The following is a 16716-nucleotide window of genomic DNA, read 5'->3' as shown; positions in this document are numbered from 1 at the left end:
GGCCAAAGTATTGGAGTTTCAGCTTCAGCATCAGTCCTTCCAATGAATATTCAGGATTGAGTTTCTTTAGGATGGACTGGTTGGATCTCCTTGCAGTCCAAGGGACTCTCAAGAGCCTTCTCCAACACCACAGTTCAAAACCATCAATTCTTTGGCACTCAGCTTTCTTCATAGTTAAACTCTCCCATCTGTACATGACCACTGGAAAAACCGTAGTTTTGACTAGACAGACCTTTGTTGGCAAAGTAATGTCTCTGCTTTTTAATAGGCTGTCTAGGTTGGTCATAACTTTTCTCCCAAGCAGCAAACGACTTTTAATTTCATGGCTGCAGTCACCATCTGCAGTGATTTTGGAACACTCCCAAAATAAAGTATGTCACTATTTCCATTGTTTCCCCATCTGTTTACCATGAAGTGATGGGACCAGATGCCATGATCTTACTTTTCTGAATGCTGAGTTTTAAGCCAACTTTTTCACTCTCCTCTTCCACTTTCATCAAGGCTCTTCTTTAGTTCTTTGCTTTCTGCCAGCAGGGTGGTGTCATCTGCATATCTGAGGTTATTGATATTTCTCCTGGCAATCTTGATTCCAGCTTGTGCTCCCTCCAGCCCAGCGTTTCTCATGATGTACTCTGCATATAAGATAAATAAGCAGGGTGACAATATACAGCCTTGATGTACTCCTTTCCCAGTTAGGAACCAGTTGTTCCATGTCCAGTTCTAACTGTTGCTTCTTGACCTGCATACAGACTTCTCAGGAGGCAGGTCAGGTGGTCTGGTATTCCCAGCTGAAGCTGCGGCTGTGTGGCGCTGGAGGGACTTTAAGGAGTTACCCTGTGTTTAAGAGCAAAGGAGAAGCCCCAGCAAGATGGTAGGAGAGGCAAAATCACTTGCGCGCTGCTAGCTGATGTTTATTTGAACGCTCACTTTGTACCAAACATCAGTTCACATTTTCACTCACTTCATCCTCAAAACAGCCCTCTAAGGTATATACTATTACCTTCCACACTTGAGTAAACAGAGCTGTGGACAGATTTTGTGACTGGTAGACTCTACAGTGAACTTCCTTGGTGGCTCAGACAGTAAAGAATCCCCCTGCAATGTAGGCCACCTGGGTTTGATCCTGGGGTCAGGAAGATCCTCTGGAGAAGGGAATGACAACCCATTCCAGTATTCTTGCCTGGAGAATCCCATGAACAGAGGAGCCTGGTGGGTTACAGTCCATAGGGTCACAAAGAGTCAGTCAGACATGACTCAGCAACTAAGCATGCACTCAAGCACGTCCCATGCAATATTTAGGACCTACATATACTAAACACTTTTTATATTTTATCTTGGTGCCTCTTTTCTTGCTGCAGCAGACAGGGGGTGGGGCCCTGAGCTTTTCATTTGTAACTGCATATCTGTGGGGCTACCTTTGTTTTGAAGAATTTTTTGTTGATCATCATTGAGAAGGAAGCAGTTTCTGAATCTCTGATTTGAAAGGTGGGTCCTGTGTAGCCAGCCCAAGTCCATCAAAGGCTATAATGAATGGTTTCCTCTCTGTTCTGCTGGTCACTGATTCTCAACACGTGGAGAGTTGGCTTTTAAAATTAAAAAAATGAAAGAATGCCCATTTATTTAATTTTCTTTCATCAGAGGTTGTAGCTTTCCTCATAAAGATTCATGTATGTATTTTGTTAGATTTATACCTAAGGGGTTTTGTTTTTGGTCTTCATGTAATGTTTTTTATTTCAAATTTCAATTATTCATGACTAGTATGTATGGTGACTTAGCAGCAGCAGCAGTATGTATGAAAGCAATTGACTTTTGTATATTAACCTTGTATGCTGCAACTTTGCTTTAATTGCTTGTTAGTTCCAGGATTTTTGGTCAATTATTTGGCATCGGCAGTTGTCAAGGGTAGGGCTGCGGGTGGGGTAGGGAAGGAAGAATGACTAGGTAGAACACAGCAAATTTTTAGGGTAGTGAAACTATTTTGTACACAGTGATGAGGGACACATGCTGTTGTATATTTGTCCCATAGAATACCACACAGAGTGAATCCAATGTAAACTGTGGATGTTAATGTATTGGTATTGGTTCATCAGTTGTAACGAATGTATCACACTCACCTAAGATGTAAAGAATGGGGTAAACCGTGTTGGGGGGCAAGGGAAATTGTGCCTCCCAGTTTTTGTGTACACCTAAAACTGCTCTAAAACAAAGTCTATTTTAAAAAGACTGTTGATAGTGGACTTTTGTGAAATGAAGATGCCCAGGGTTAGTTGGAGGGAGAAAAGGGGTGGATATTAAGTGCTAAGGGGATACAGAAGAGAAAAAAGCACATTGGTTGGGAAAACTCCTGAAAAGGGGTATTATTTGAGGTTTGTCTTGAGGTAACTTCCATTGGAAGAGATGAAGTTAGAGGCAAATGGGCATCATATGCAGACAAATGTATCATGTCAGGAAAATAAAGCACACATTTGAAAAACAGGGAATTGGGAATTTTTAAAATTTTGCTTAATATGATGCTAGTCTAAGGTTAATCATGAAAAAGAAATCTCAAAAGGTAGATTGGCCACCCTATGATAGCCTCACTTGCTTCTTCTTTTAGGGAAGGACTGTTTGACTCCTGGCCCAAATTAGGGTCTACTTCACAGACAAGCCAAGGGAAGTTCTCTGAAGCCAGATATTTTCCCCAGGGAAGTTGTACCTTCCCCTGTTGTTCATGCTGTTGGCAGTCACCTTCTTTTACGCATGAAGCATTACTAAGGCGAAAATTAAATTAAGGTAGTGACCTTTCATTGAAGGAAAGGGCTGTTATTACAAAACTCAAAGTATTACCATGCATACTTTTTGACATAAAATGTCCAGCGTATAGCAAAAGATAATCAGGCTGCAAAAGGAAATTAAAATGATAGATAAGGGACTTCTCTGGCAGTCCAGTGGTTAAGACTCCGAGCTTCCAGTGCAGGGGATGTGGGTTTGATCCCTGGTAGGGGAACTAAGATCCCATATGCCTCAGGGCATGGCCAAAAAGAAATTAGCAAAATCAGGAAGCAGGGAAAACTGACCTGAAAAGGCATCAGATACTAGTTTTTTCATATAAAGACTGTAAAAGGCTACATATATTTGTGGTAGGTGGACTTCCTCCAGCGGCCCCCGTTCTCCACCTTTCCCTATATCTGCATCCTTTACCTTATGACTTTGACACTCCTCCCACCACAGATGGACTGTATTTCATTTTTTGTTTAATCCTCCTTAATCTGAGTTGGACTTAAAACTAACTAATAGTGTGCAGGGAAAATAGCATGCCACATTATGAAAAACATGATGGAGGTCCCTTAAAAACTAAAACTAGAGTTACCCTATGATCTAGAAATCCCACTCCTGGGAAGATATCTGGAAAAGATGAAAGCTCTAATTTGAAAAGATACACACACCCCAATGTTCATAGTGGCACTACTTGCAATAGCCAAGACATGGAAGCAACCTAGATGCCCAACGACAGATGGATGGATAAAGAAGACAGGGTAAATATGCAATGGAATGCTACTCAGTCATTAAAAAGAATGAAGAAATGTCATTTGCAGCAACATAGATGGGCCTAAAAGTATCACTAAATGAAGTGTTAGACAGAGAAAGACAAATACCATGTGGTTTTACTTTTGTGTGGAATCTAGAAAAACAAGAGAAATGAACAAACATAAACAGAAATAGACTCATCGATACAAAGAACAAATAGGTGGTTGCCAGAGGGGAAGGGAGTGAAGTAAGGGAAGGAGATTAAGAGGTAAAAACTTTCAGTTCAAAAATAGATAAGTCACAGGTTTATAATGTACTGTATAGGGAATTTTGCCCTGGGTAATAAATCCTTTGTTGTGAGGAACAGTCTAGGGCATAATAAGATGTTTAGCAACATCCCTGGCCTCTCCCCACTAGATGCCAGTAGCACTCCTTCCACAGTTGTGAAACCAAAAATGTGTCCAGGCATCGCCAATGTCCTCTGGAAGGCAAATCATCCCCATATTGAGAACCACTGGTCTAGAGTGATTAATTCCCAAAGCAGGAACGCTTGGAACATGACAATAGTTTAATTAAACTTGAACATTTGGCCACTTCGAACTTCTTAGGCTAGTGAATCAACGGATAAAGAAAGAGCTTATTATACTGGCTGGGGTGATTAATTGTAATATCAAGTCATCCTGCTTGTACAATGAGGTTAAAGAAACTCAGGAGAATTCTTGAAGGTATTCTAATTAATTCTATGTCCTATTCTTACAGTCAGTAGAAAACAAAAACCCATAAGCAGTACTATTAATGGCCCAAACCCTTTAGGGATGAAGATCTGAGTTATTCAGCAATAAGGAGCCAAGAACAGCTCAGGGCAAAGGGAATGGAACAAAAAGTAAAGGGAGGAGGTAGTTATTAAACAACACAACCGTGTGACCAGTAGCAAACATGATTGTAACAGTTATGAATATTTCATCCTCGACTTGATATAAATGTGTATAGTGTTAGTTGCTCAGTTGTGTGGGACTCTTTGTGACCCCATGGACTGTAGCTCGCCAGGCTCCTCTGTCCATGGGATTCTCCAGGCAACAATACTGGAGTGGTTGCCAGTTCCTTCTCCAGGGATAAATGTGTATGTGTACACACAAATGTGTGTGAAATATAATTATGTATACATAAAAAAATATATGAAATCTTTCCCCTCCCATTTCCCTTCTAACACATAATGTATTAATAGTAGTTAACTTTATTTCTCTTTACTGAAGTTATTTCATATGAAAGGAGGAGTGTGACTGAACTAAAAGAAAAATTAGAAGAATAAACATAACCCAAAGATGGAAAAGAGAATTTTTATCTTTTTTAGGGAAGAGGGTTAACATGTTTTTGGCTGAACACAGTGTAGTAGGACCATAATAGGCCAAAGTATGATTTTGCTATTGTCTTTTCTTTTTTCAGCCATCCTGGGTCTTTGCTGTGGCACCTGGGCATCTCTCTGGTTGTGATGTGAGGGCTCAGTGGTTGTGGCAGGCAGGCTTAGTTGCCTCATGGCATGGGGGAATCTTAGTTTCCCATCTATCCGTTCATGTTCAGTTGCTCAGTTGTGTCAGACTTTATTCAACCCCATGGACTGTAGCCCATCAGGCTCCTCTGTCCATGTTTTGAGCTGCCAATGAGTGAGTGGGTTGCCATTCCCTACCCCTAGTTCCCCGACCAAGGATCAAACCTGTGTCGTTGAACTGGACAGCAGTGGATTCTTAATCACTGGACCACCAGGGAAGTCCCTGCTATTGTCTTTAATCTGGATAGAAGTTAAGTACCAGTGAAAGAGGTACATACGGGTGCCTAGTTGAAAAGTGTGTATTGGTGATTCCGTAGTGTGTCGTCTTGGCTGGGCTGCTCTATGTTGTGCAGAATTCCTATTCTTGCATATTTCCAGTTGGGGTGGGCTATAAGAGAGATTTTGCACAAAATTCGGAAGGTGGAAGTGAAATAGCAGTCATATTGTTTTTATGTTCAGAAAGTCAGTGAAGGCGTGCAGATGTTGGTGCAATACATGCACATTATCATTTATCTGCTAGTTCACCTTCTTGCTATGGGGCAACAACCAGACCTTTAGACCCGCCTTCCCACAGATCTTCCTTCAGCTTCTCCATCTTCTGGGCAAGGTATGTTTAACTTCAAGCTAAACGGCATAAGATTTTCCTTCAGAGCACCCACATCACAAAAGTTGGGTGTGGTGAGAGATGAAGATAGTTTCTGGTTTGTCTCCTAGGGATTCTAGCTCATTTCTCCTCTCCCTCTTTACATCTGACTCCCCTTCCTGAGTCCTTGCCTTGAAGATCCTAAGTTCTAGATTCAGAGAAAAGCTTTACACAGATTATTTTTAACTGTTCCTACAATTGCTTAAGGCCAATTGCCTGTAAATCTGTCTCTTAGTGATTCTGCTTCTCTGAGAGAAACTTGATTAATAAGATGGCCTTTTGTAGAAAACTAGGCAGGACTATAGGGGAAAGCAGGTGAACCGGAAGACAAGTCAGAAGAAATTATCCAGAGATACTCCCCCTTTAAGAAAGGAATCTACAAAAGAGACTATTAGAAATAACAATAATAAATCAAGATGTCTAAACATAATTAACTTTAACCACAAGGTGAGAAAGAGAAAGAGAAAAAGGTGGATGAAATATTTCAAGAGAAAAGGCTGAGATTTTTAAGAACTGATGAAACACATCAATCTACACATCAAGAAATGTGTATACATCACTCAACAAATACCAAGCAAGATCACTAAATGAAATTCACACCTAGGCACATCTCAATAAAACTGCAGAAAAGCAGAGAAAAGTTTTAAAGTAGCCACAGAAAAAGAAGTAAATGTGTCCAAAACCTAGATGGCTTGATGTAATGTTACTCAATAATTAACTAGGAAAACAAAACAACTTTAAACATCTATGTACCTAATAAAATATCATTATAATATATGAAGGAGAAGAGCTGATAACCCCAACATCATAGTGAGGGATTTTAACATCCTTTACTTGATTGACTTATTAAGTGGACAGAGAAAAATTGGCAAGGATATAGCTAATAAACACTTTGAAGTTAATAGGATAGACCTAATGGACAGGTATTAAAAGTTCTGCATCCAACAATGAGAGAATTTTATTTTCTTAAGCACACATGGAGTATTTGTAAAAATTAATCATGTACATAAAGCATCAACAAATTTTAAAGATAGATATTATACAGACTATGGCCTAGGTCACACTATAGTTGAGTAAGAAGTGAATCACAGACTGAATTCAGACTGAATCGCAGAGCAAGAAGCTAACCAGAGCCTGTGTTTAGTCTTGGACCTCTACCAACAGCTATCTCATTATTAAAGAAACTTAAAATCTGTTTTTAGTTAAGCCGTATAGTTGAGTTTTCATTACATGCAATCAAGTTCAATTTCAACTGAGTAGGTATCCTTGACCCCACTTAGCATTTTGATAAGTGCAGGCTTCACAAGTACAAATTACTAGACTCTAAGCTCCATGAGAATAGATATCCCAGGTAGTATATCTGTAACTTTGCTCAGAAGATAGCATGATATGTCAAGCATAACGATCTATAAATATTTCCTGAATAAACAAATGAGTGAATCAATGCTCCCAAGATTAAGATGCTGGGGGTGGGGATAGATAGAGTTCAGTACATACTTTCAATACTGGAAAAATAAACATCAAGTTTCTACTGCAGATGAATGTAAGTGATATCTTAAAATAAAGACTATTTTTGTTGTTGTTTTTTTTTTTTTTTGCATCAGAAAATGCTTTCACAACTGCTGAGAGCTGCCACTGAGTTCATTATCTTTGCAGAATAATAATAAAGAATTTGGAGGAAGGTATTTAATAAACAGGCTTTCCTGGTGGCTCAGTAGTAAAGAATCTGCCTGCCAGTGCATAATACGAGGGTTCCATCCCTGGGTCACAAATATCCCCTGCAGAAGGAAATGGCAACCCTTTCCAGTATTCTTGCCTGGGAAATCCATGGACAGAGGAGCCTGGTGGGCTACAGGCCATGGGGGTCACATGACTCAGTGACTAAACAACAAAAATAGTTAAGAGGCAGGTGTTAAAAAAAAAAAAAAAAAAAAGGAAGCAGGTGTAAAGAAGATCTGATATTCTGAAATGACTTTTTTTTTTTTGGCCACCCTGTGGGGCTTGGTGACCTCAGTCCCCTGACCAGGGGTTGAACCCTTGTTCTTTGCAGTGAAAGCACAGAGTCCTAGTTGCTGGGCCACCAGGGAACTCCTCTAATATGACTCAGTGACTTCCTTATTCTACCTTTGAGACATACACCTGAAGTGTACTATGGACTGATCCCAACCTTTACCATCTGAGGCTGTCAGAGAGCATGAACTAGAGGTGATGGAGCCTGCCATATGTGTCAGTATCTTCATCTCATTTGGAAGCAACATTTTGAAAGCACTCTCGCAAAACCAGGGCTGATATCCAGGTGCTTGGGGGGGGGGTTTGGGAAAATTTCCAAAGAATGTGAATAAAACAGGTATTTGTTTGTAACCTTAAAGTGTACTGTATAGGGAATCTCCCCACCCCCAAATTAACTCCAACCTGACGCCCCCATCCTGCAAGATACACAAAAATCATAGTTGTAATGGGGTCCCCCCACCATTACTTTGAGCCCCACAAGCAGTTAGGAACTTTACAAGCTCACAGGAAGATTGAGGAAAAGGCCCCCTAATCCTCCACTTAGAATGATCACCTTGGAGATCGTTTTTGTCCAAGGTTGACCAGTCTCTCTCAGTCACGTCATTTTTGTTATGGAATCTAAGTCATGTCTGAATCTTTCGCAACCCCATGTACTGTAGCCTGCCAGGTTCCTCTATCCATGGGATTCTCAAGGCAAGAATACTGGAGTGGGTTGCCATTTTCTCCTCCAGGGACTCTTCCAAATATAGGGATCAAACCCAGGTCTCTTGTATTGGCAGGCAGATTCTTTACCACTGAGCACCTGGGAAGCCCAGGTCGCATTAGACCACTGAAATTTTTGTCATAATTGGGAATATGGTTTACAGAGCTTGTTCTTACTGCCCTGGGGCAAAACAAAGACAAAGAAGTGAATTTTTCTTAAAGTTAAACATATTCTTGTTGTTAAAATGTCCTTTCTTTTACAAAATACCCATAATAAGGTTTGTTAAAGTCTTTATTTGGCAAAATACTGACCCCTTTACATCAATTACCATTTTTGCCGGGGTCCAGCCCCGGTGGATCCAGGGTGATTCGAAGGTGGGGACGGAATCGGCGTCCTAGGAAAAATCTTAATTACAGATACAGAGAGAGATTAGAAATGGATAGTGTAATAGGAAAATTAGTGGAGAAAAAGAGGCTGAATAACTTGGTTTACGTGGAATAGCATCCATGCTCCAGATGGGAATTCAGCCAGAAAAATGGGGAGCAAGAAAGAAATGACATGGGGGAATCAGTCTTTCCAGAAACTGATCCGATTTCTTTATTTTTCAGGTTTGTTTCTATACCTTTTTGTTATATATAGGGATGAATACAGAGTCACGCGGGGGTCAGCAGACCTGACCCTTGTCACAACCAGGTGCTTCATATAAAATTATACAAAGGTCTTATGGGTTTGACATCATCTTCTGGCCATGATACCTGCTGACATTTTATGGCCCTTTCTGATACCGGTCAGTTAACCAGAAAACTTATTTTTCCAGGGGTGATTTTTTCTTAAATCAGGCGCCACCCTCCAAATAAAGTTGCATTCCTATTAGGGTGAGGGTGTAGTGAGTTACAACTAGGAAAGGAATTTACTTAGCCTAAGGTTTAACATGATTAATCTTAAAGGTTAATATTTATTTTTCCTATATGCTAGTTATATTCACTATAAGGGCAAGGAATATGGGGATTTAGCAGCAAATATTGGCTCAACAAATGTAAACCCTTGACCAATGTTCCCCTTAAGGTCTATTTAGTCTTAAGATAGTGATAAAGTTACATTTTTACATAGCAAGGACACAGTGATTTATAACAAAGTACAGTGATCTATAACAAAAGAGAAAATTCATTAACTCAAAAAGTCTAGTATTGCCAACATCAAAAACTACTATATTTCCTTTTCTATATTCCAAATACATTGATTAATATATTCCCAGGTGCCTAAGGATATGGAGGCCTGGCAGCAATCACTGACTCAACAATGAGAAAAGCCCTATGCTAATACTCCAAACTCTCTGTGCTGTTTATGGTTGAGAGGTTGTCACACAAGCTAGTCTGTCAGCAGAGAGGTTTGACCTGAGACACCCTTGTTACATCCAGGGCAGGGAATTAGCAGTAATTATTGGCAGGACAAATGAAAAAACCCTTCACCAATATAATTTCTAATCAACCCACTATACTATACTAATAATTTTCTAACTTCTCAAAAGAGTCTGTATTTAGAAAGTTTTAAAGCATCTCGTACCTCTCAAGGTTGGGAGGCTGTAAACAATCACATGTGGCCTGACGAACCTGATCAGGGAGGCTAGAGTACCTCCAGAGGAATTTCTAAGTTGAAACACTCTTGTCACGCCCAGGAATTTTTATTAACTGGAGCTGCAAGTTAACTCCTTCTCCGAGAGAAATGGTTATGGGGGAGAGCCCCCCGTAAAGTCAGAGGTGTAGGTGAGAGCATGAAACATACTCTGGTTTTGGGGTTGGATGCTCGGGAACAGGGGGTTTCCTGAGGCTTGATCATGCCTTTGCGTATGCCAAGCCTCCTTCCTCATGACCTTTGCCATGGGCAGAGTTCCTCACGCTGGCCCCCGGCACATTTTCATGTGTGTGTGTGTGCGTGTGCATTGGTGATGAGCATTACTGTAAAAAAATAAACAAAGCCAGATACTAGTTAAAGCAGTGAAAACATATTTTATTCGGTAACTACTGACCAGAGAGGAAAGAACTGAGCTCCATTTCGACTTGTGCAGAAGTGACTGGGCATGTTAAAGGAAGAATGTAGGATGAAGAAACATATATTGTATAATTCAATGTAAATCGAATGTTTAGAAAAAGCAAATCTATAGGCAGAAAGTAGAGTAGTGTTTGCCTGGGGGCAGGGGTGGCAAGGCAGGACATAGGCACTTGGGTTGATGGAATGTTCTAAAACTGAATGCTCGAAATGGCTGCACAACTTGGTAAATTTACTGAAAATCACTTAATTGTACACTTAAGAATGGGTGGATTTTATAACATATACTTTACCCATAAAGCTTTAAAAAAAAAAAAAACTAAGTGGCAGCGGCAGGGGCAAGGCAAACGTAAAATTACAAAGGGTTCAGTTCACTTCAGTTGCTCAGTCGTGTCCAACTTTTTACGACCCCATGGACTGCAGCATGCTAGGCCTCCCTGCCATCACCAACTCCCAGAATCCACCCAAACCCATGTCCATTGAATTGATGATGCCATCTGACCATCTCATCCTCTATCGTCCCCTTCTCCTCCTGCCCTCAATCTTTCCCAGCATCAGGGTCTTTTCAAATAAGTCAGCTCTTCACATCAGGTGGCCAAAGTACTGGGGTTTCAGCTTCAGCATCAGTCCTTCCAATGAACACCCAGGACTGATCTCCTTTAGGATGGACTGGTTGGACCTCCTGGCAGTCCAAGGGACTCTCAAGAGTCTTCTCCAACAACATAGTTCAAAAGCATCAATTCTTCAGCGCTCAGCTTTCTTCACAGTCCAGCTCTCACATCCATACATGACCACAGGAAAAACCATAGCCTTGACTAGACAGACCTTTGTTGACAAAGTAATGTCTCTGCTTTTTAATTTGCTGTCTAGGTTGGTCATAACTTTTCTTCCAAGGAGTAAGCATCTTTTAATTTCATGGCTGCAGTCACCATCTGCAGTGATTGGGTTGGGCAATTCTTTTGATTAATTCTTTTAATTGTCAATTCTTTTAATCCAGCTGTATCTGCCTGCTGGCCATGATGGAAGTTAGACCCCTCTTCCTACAGAGACTTGCCAGCAGAAGCTTATTTTCCTGATAATACATTTCAAATGAATGGCTTCAGGTCGCTGAGAAAGACACTCTTGTCCTGTGGGAGAACTAAAGAACAGGGGTCAGAAAGAAGCTCCCACTCACTGCAACTAGAGAAAAGCCTGCGCAGCAACAAAGAACCAGCACAGCCATAAATAATTTAAAAGAAAAGAAAGAAAGCTGGGTTTGGTTTAGCCTTCACCTTAAATATTTTATCTGACATCTCTGAGCACGTCTAGATTCCAAACACATAGCTTAAAGGAGCATGCCTCCTGCCCTAACACCCACATGGTCACTCCCTTTAGCTACAGTAAGATCTAAGGTGGTAAAGAAGCTTCCTGCAGTGCAGGAGACCCGGGTCCCATCCGTGGGTCATGAAGAGCCCCCTCCAGTCTTCTTCCTGGAGGACCCCACGGACAGCGCAGCCTGGCGGGCTGCAGCTCCTGGGGCCACACAGAATGGGACACGACTGAGCGACTAAGCAGAGCGCTGCACGGCACAAGATCTGAGTAACAACGCTACAACAGAGGCAAAGCAGAGATTCTGAGGGATTCCCAGCCGGCCAATGGTAAAGAATTTGCCTGCCAATGCAGGAGATCCAAGAGACAAGGCGTTAATCCCTGGAAAAGATGAAGATCCTCTGGAGAAAGCATGGCAACCCACTCCAGTATTCTTGCCTGGGGGATTCCATGGACAGAGGAGCCTGGTGGGCTACAGTCCATGGGGTCACAAAAGAGTCAGACACGACTGAGGGACTGAACGCTCAAATTCTAATGTAACTCCAAAATGCTAATTATTGTTACTCCAGATGAAATTTATCTGCTTTTGAAAGATTCCTAGAAATGTATCACATCCAAAGGTGGGCAGTGCCTGCAGAAAAATCCACCAGTGTACAACTCCTGTCCATGGCTTCATTTAACTTAGAAAAAAAGAAATGTGATTTATTTTTCAATATGTACATACACATTTCAAATTTTAAAATCTAATTGCAATTGCTTCTAAATGCACTGTTGTAGCCACATGTTCCAGGAAACAAACTCACTCAGAAGGACAATGCAGATAGTGGAGTGCAGTTTATTACATCAGTGGGCCCAAAAGGCAGAGTCTCCTCTTAGCCAAGGACCCCTCAACCATTTTTTGTGAAAACGTTATATACCCAAGTGTACGTGCCCATACCCACCTCCCCAAATTCCTTGAAACTAGTCTGAACAAAGTAAGAGAAAGATACAATCAAAGTTAACCTGTGATTCATATGCCTTAAGCCTAGGTAGTTAACAGTGGATAATTATCAATAGGCCTGTGGTCATCCCCAATAAGCATAATAGAATTTATGATTCTATTTGGTTACACAGATAATTAGGGTATTCTTTTAGGCAATGGAGAGTCTAGGTATGTATGTCATTTCCATACATATTGGGCATATAGGTCAAAGTCCACAGTCCAGCCCAAGATGGAGTCCTGCTTTCAAGATGGAGTCCTGCTTTCAAGACGGATCCTGTTCTCTCTGTTTCCTCCAACAGCACTACAAAGCACATTTAACCCAAAGGAAGTCAGATATCTGAGCGGACCAATCAATCCATCATGTTAGTAAAAAAACAAGGACACCCTTTCAAAACCAAGTAGCACACTAACTAGGCCAAAATGTGGTCATTAAAAAATTCCTTTTCTAAAGACGGGGTCTCCCCTGATACCTTAGTTGGTAAAGAATCTGCCTACAATTCAGAAGACCCCAGTTGGATTTATGGGTCGTGAAGATTCCCTGGAGAAAGGAAAGGCTGCGCACTCCAGTATTCTGGCCTAGAGAATTTCATGAACTGTCCGTTCAGAATAGCTGTTTTATTTATAAACTATTTGTGTTTTGCATATAAAATAGTAATGGTTTTGATTCTTTTAGCAAGTGTTGTCATTATTAACTAATAACCGGAGAGGTAAATTTAGGATTAAGTATCAGAAAAAGCTACATGCCAAACTATTTTTCTCAAAAAATGATTATTTTTTTTTAAATTCCGTCTTTCCTTTTGAGTCTGCATATTAAACGTTGTTGTGTTTGTGTTGTGGTCAGTCGCGCAGTCGTGTCAGACTCTTTTCCCGCCAGCCTCCTCTGCCCATGGGGTTCTCTAGGCAAGAACACTGCAGTGGCTGCCATGCCCTTCTCTAGGGGATCTTCCCGACCCAGGAATCGTTGTTGCTGTACATGAAGAGATATTCATTACAACCTTGAAGGAGAAAGTACATTTTCCCATTACTTAAGCAACGAAGGTTTTTGTTTTTCTTTTTCTAATGACGACTCGGCAGCCGCGTGCGGATAATGGCTTTATGGGGCCCGTTCGGTAGGGCACGTCTGTAACTCCCCATCTTCTGGCGGCGAAGTCTCGCAGAGAAAACCGCGAATCGCCGCGGACCGGCCCGGGAGGCGCGGAAGGACAGCGGTTCCCGCGGGACGCCTCCCCTATGCTGACGCCTCCCCTATGCTGACTACTCCAGGCGCCGCCCGGCCCCGCCATAAGAGACTGCCTCCTCCGCCACTTCGCAGGGGAAGCGGGAGAGTTCGCTCTCGAAGGTGATTGACGGACGGCGTCCTCCAATGGCCGGCTCGCTCGGCCCCGGCGGGCTGGGCAAGGGCCGCGGCACGCGGAGGAATCTCTCCTGCCCTTTAGTCCCGGGCTAGGTGTTGCGGCAGGCGCCATTTTATCGAGCCGCCTGTCTCGGGTGCCGCCATGTTGGTGAGGAGAAATCACCGTTACGGCCACTGTCCAAATCCCCGCGTCGCTGCGCGCCGCCCGCCCGCTCCCAAGCCTCAGCCACCGGCGGCGAATAGAGACTAAAGCGGCAGCGCCGGCAGCGCGGGGCCGTGGCCCAGTGTTTGCAGTTAGAGCCCCACCTCTCTGGCGTGGTTGTTAATAGACTGGAAAGTCTGTGTCTGTGTCGCTCACTAGTAACCGTGAGTTTTTACCACTTCGTCACCTCCCGGCGGCGGCCGGGAACAGGTACCCGCAGGCGGCGCAGGGATTCTCCCCGCGCCCCGCCGCCGCCGGCCTCGCAGACCTGCCCTCCAGCCCCGCCCCGTTCTTGACCAAACATGACAGACTCTGAACATGCAGGGCATGACAGGTCGGGAACCCTTCTTGTCTGTCTTTCTGTCGGCGGAGAGGAGGGGTCTGGGGAGGCGGGAGCGGGCCGGGGCCGCGCGCCTCCTGCATGACTTAGACGTCTCTGTGTGGCTCCATCCGTTCCCGTGACGTGCGCCCGGACGGAAAGCCCGGGCCCGCGGCCGCCGGGAGGCCGGCCCGGCCGCGCCCGCCTTCCCGCGCGGGGGCCTTCCCGGCCGGCCCCGCCCCCCGGTCGCACGTGCGAGCCCCCCGCCCTCGGGCGGGCTCGGCGGCGGCGCCGGGCGGCTGCTGCGCGCGGCTCGGGGCTGCGGTCCAGCCCGCGCTCGGAGGAGGCGGCACCCGGTGCGGGGTCCGGCCTCCTTGCGCAACGAGGACCCGCCAAGAATTGTCCGTAACTGGTGATTTCTTTTGACTTCGACCCTAGCTCCTGAAAATAAACGTGTGTTTTTTTTTGGGGGGGTCTCTTTTTAGGAAAAATTTTAAGCAATCCCAAAAGCCGTGTATCTGTTACAGGCTTACCTCTCCCAATTGGAAATGGCAAGTTTCAGATGTTGAATACAAAATAGTTAAGATTTTGCAAACCTGCTCAGTGTAGCACAATTTTCTCCTACTGTGCGAACTCCATGGATCGTCCAGTCTAGCCCGATTTTCTAAATACTATGTATCATTTAAACATTTATCTGAGATTTTGTTTTTTTTTTTTTTAGTTTTTACTATGACTTAGGCCCATTCTTGGTTCCAAGGAACGGTTTCGGGGTGTTTACATATTTTAAATAGTGCACTTAACTTTTGGTTAGGTTTTTAATTTCTGTTGCTATCCAACTTAATAAAAAAGAAAGGGTGTGCTTTCATTCATTAAAACTGCTGGAACAAAGTCCATTGCATCTGATTCTTGTTTAGAATATTTAAAAGATCCAGAACCTGGCAAATTACTCCTTTGCAAATGAATTAAAAGCATACATTGTACTCTAGGCTGTATACAGATTGCTGAAATTTTATCTGTGGAGTAATGTGACCTGCTTTTGGTAAAGTATACCAAACACTTTTAAATCTAAAAGCAGAAATCACAAACATTCCTGAAATTTGAAACATCAAAACATCTGACAACCTTGAGAGAAATAAAAATGTTATTTTAACAGTTTTGTTACTGTAATAACCAATGTAGGTCACCAGAAAGCAAGTAAACGTGTAATTTTTAGAAAGTCAGCATACTCTTAGAAAAATTATGGGCAGGTAAGCTTGCACTTGACACGATTTTCGTAATTATTTTCCATTATCCTGTTACTAAAATGAGAAAATTCTTGGAAGGGGTTAATTAATACTTTGAGAAGTTTCGCACTCTGAGGATCTGTGGACAAACCAATGATGGGAGTTTTGCTACTGCAGCCTAAAATCCATTCTTTTGTGTGGAAGAAGGAACTCTGTTAGTTCACAGAGCAACTTCAGTATGTAGAATTATGTGTTGTACATAAGGAAGAAGCCATGTTGCCAGATTTACAGATCTTGATTTAATTTGCTAGAAAGGACCAAATAATTTGTTTTAAAATACGAATTAAAAAAATGACTGAATCAGAAGTTAAAAATCAAATTTTAAACAGTTCTTTGTAAGATATATATAACCAGATTAGTAGTAGGAACTAAAGATTAAGCAGTGATGTCTTTTTTTTTTTTAAATTGTTTTATATTAGGATTAAGAAAATTATTTTCTGGTGATTTCTGAAGTAGTAAGATGAGCTCAGTTTTAATTTATCCATTTGTTAAATGACAGTATTTTTCTGAGGCAAGAATATAGATTTTTCTTTTTCTCACCTGTTTTGGTCAACCTGTGTGAAAAATAACTATCTAAAAACAAAGTGAACTAGGAGTTGGGAGAAATGGTTTTAACTCCCAACTTTGCTATCTTTAGCTTTATGAACTTGAGCAAGCTTAGTTTCTTAATATGCAGAGGGGTTAGAGGTTCTCAGCCTTCTCTGGGGAGCTTTTTAAAAAGTATTGAAGTCATTTCCATTGGTCTGAGCTTGAAGATTTCTTAAAGCTCCTCAGGTAGGTCTGAAAGTGAAAAGTGAAGTCGCTCAGTCGTGT

The sequence above is a fragment of the Budorcas taxicolor genome, chromosome 11, assembly GCF_023091745.1.
Source record: "Budorcas taxicolor isolate Tak-1 chromosome 11, Takin1.1, whole genome shotgun sequence".
Taxonomy (NCBI): Eukaryota; Metazoa; Chordata; class Mammalia; order Artiodactyla; family Bovidae; genus Budorcas; species Budorcas taxicolor.
Note: the sequence above shows the minus strand (reverse complement) of the source record.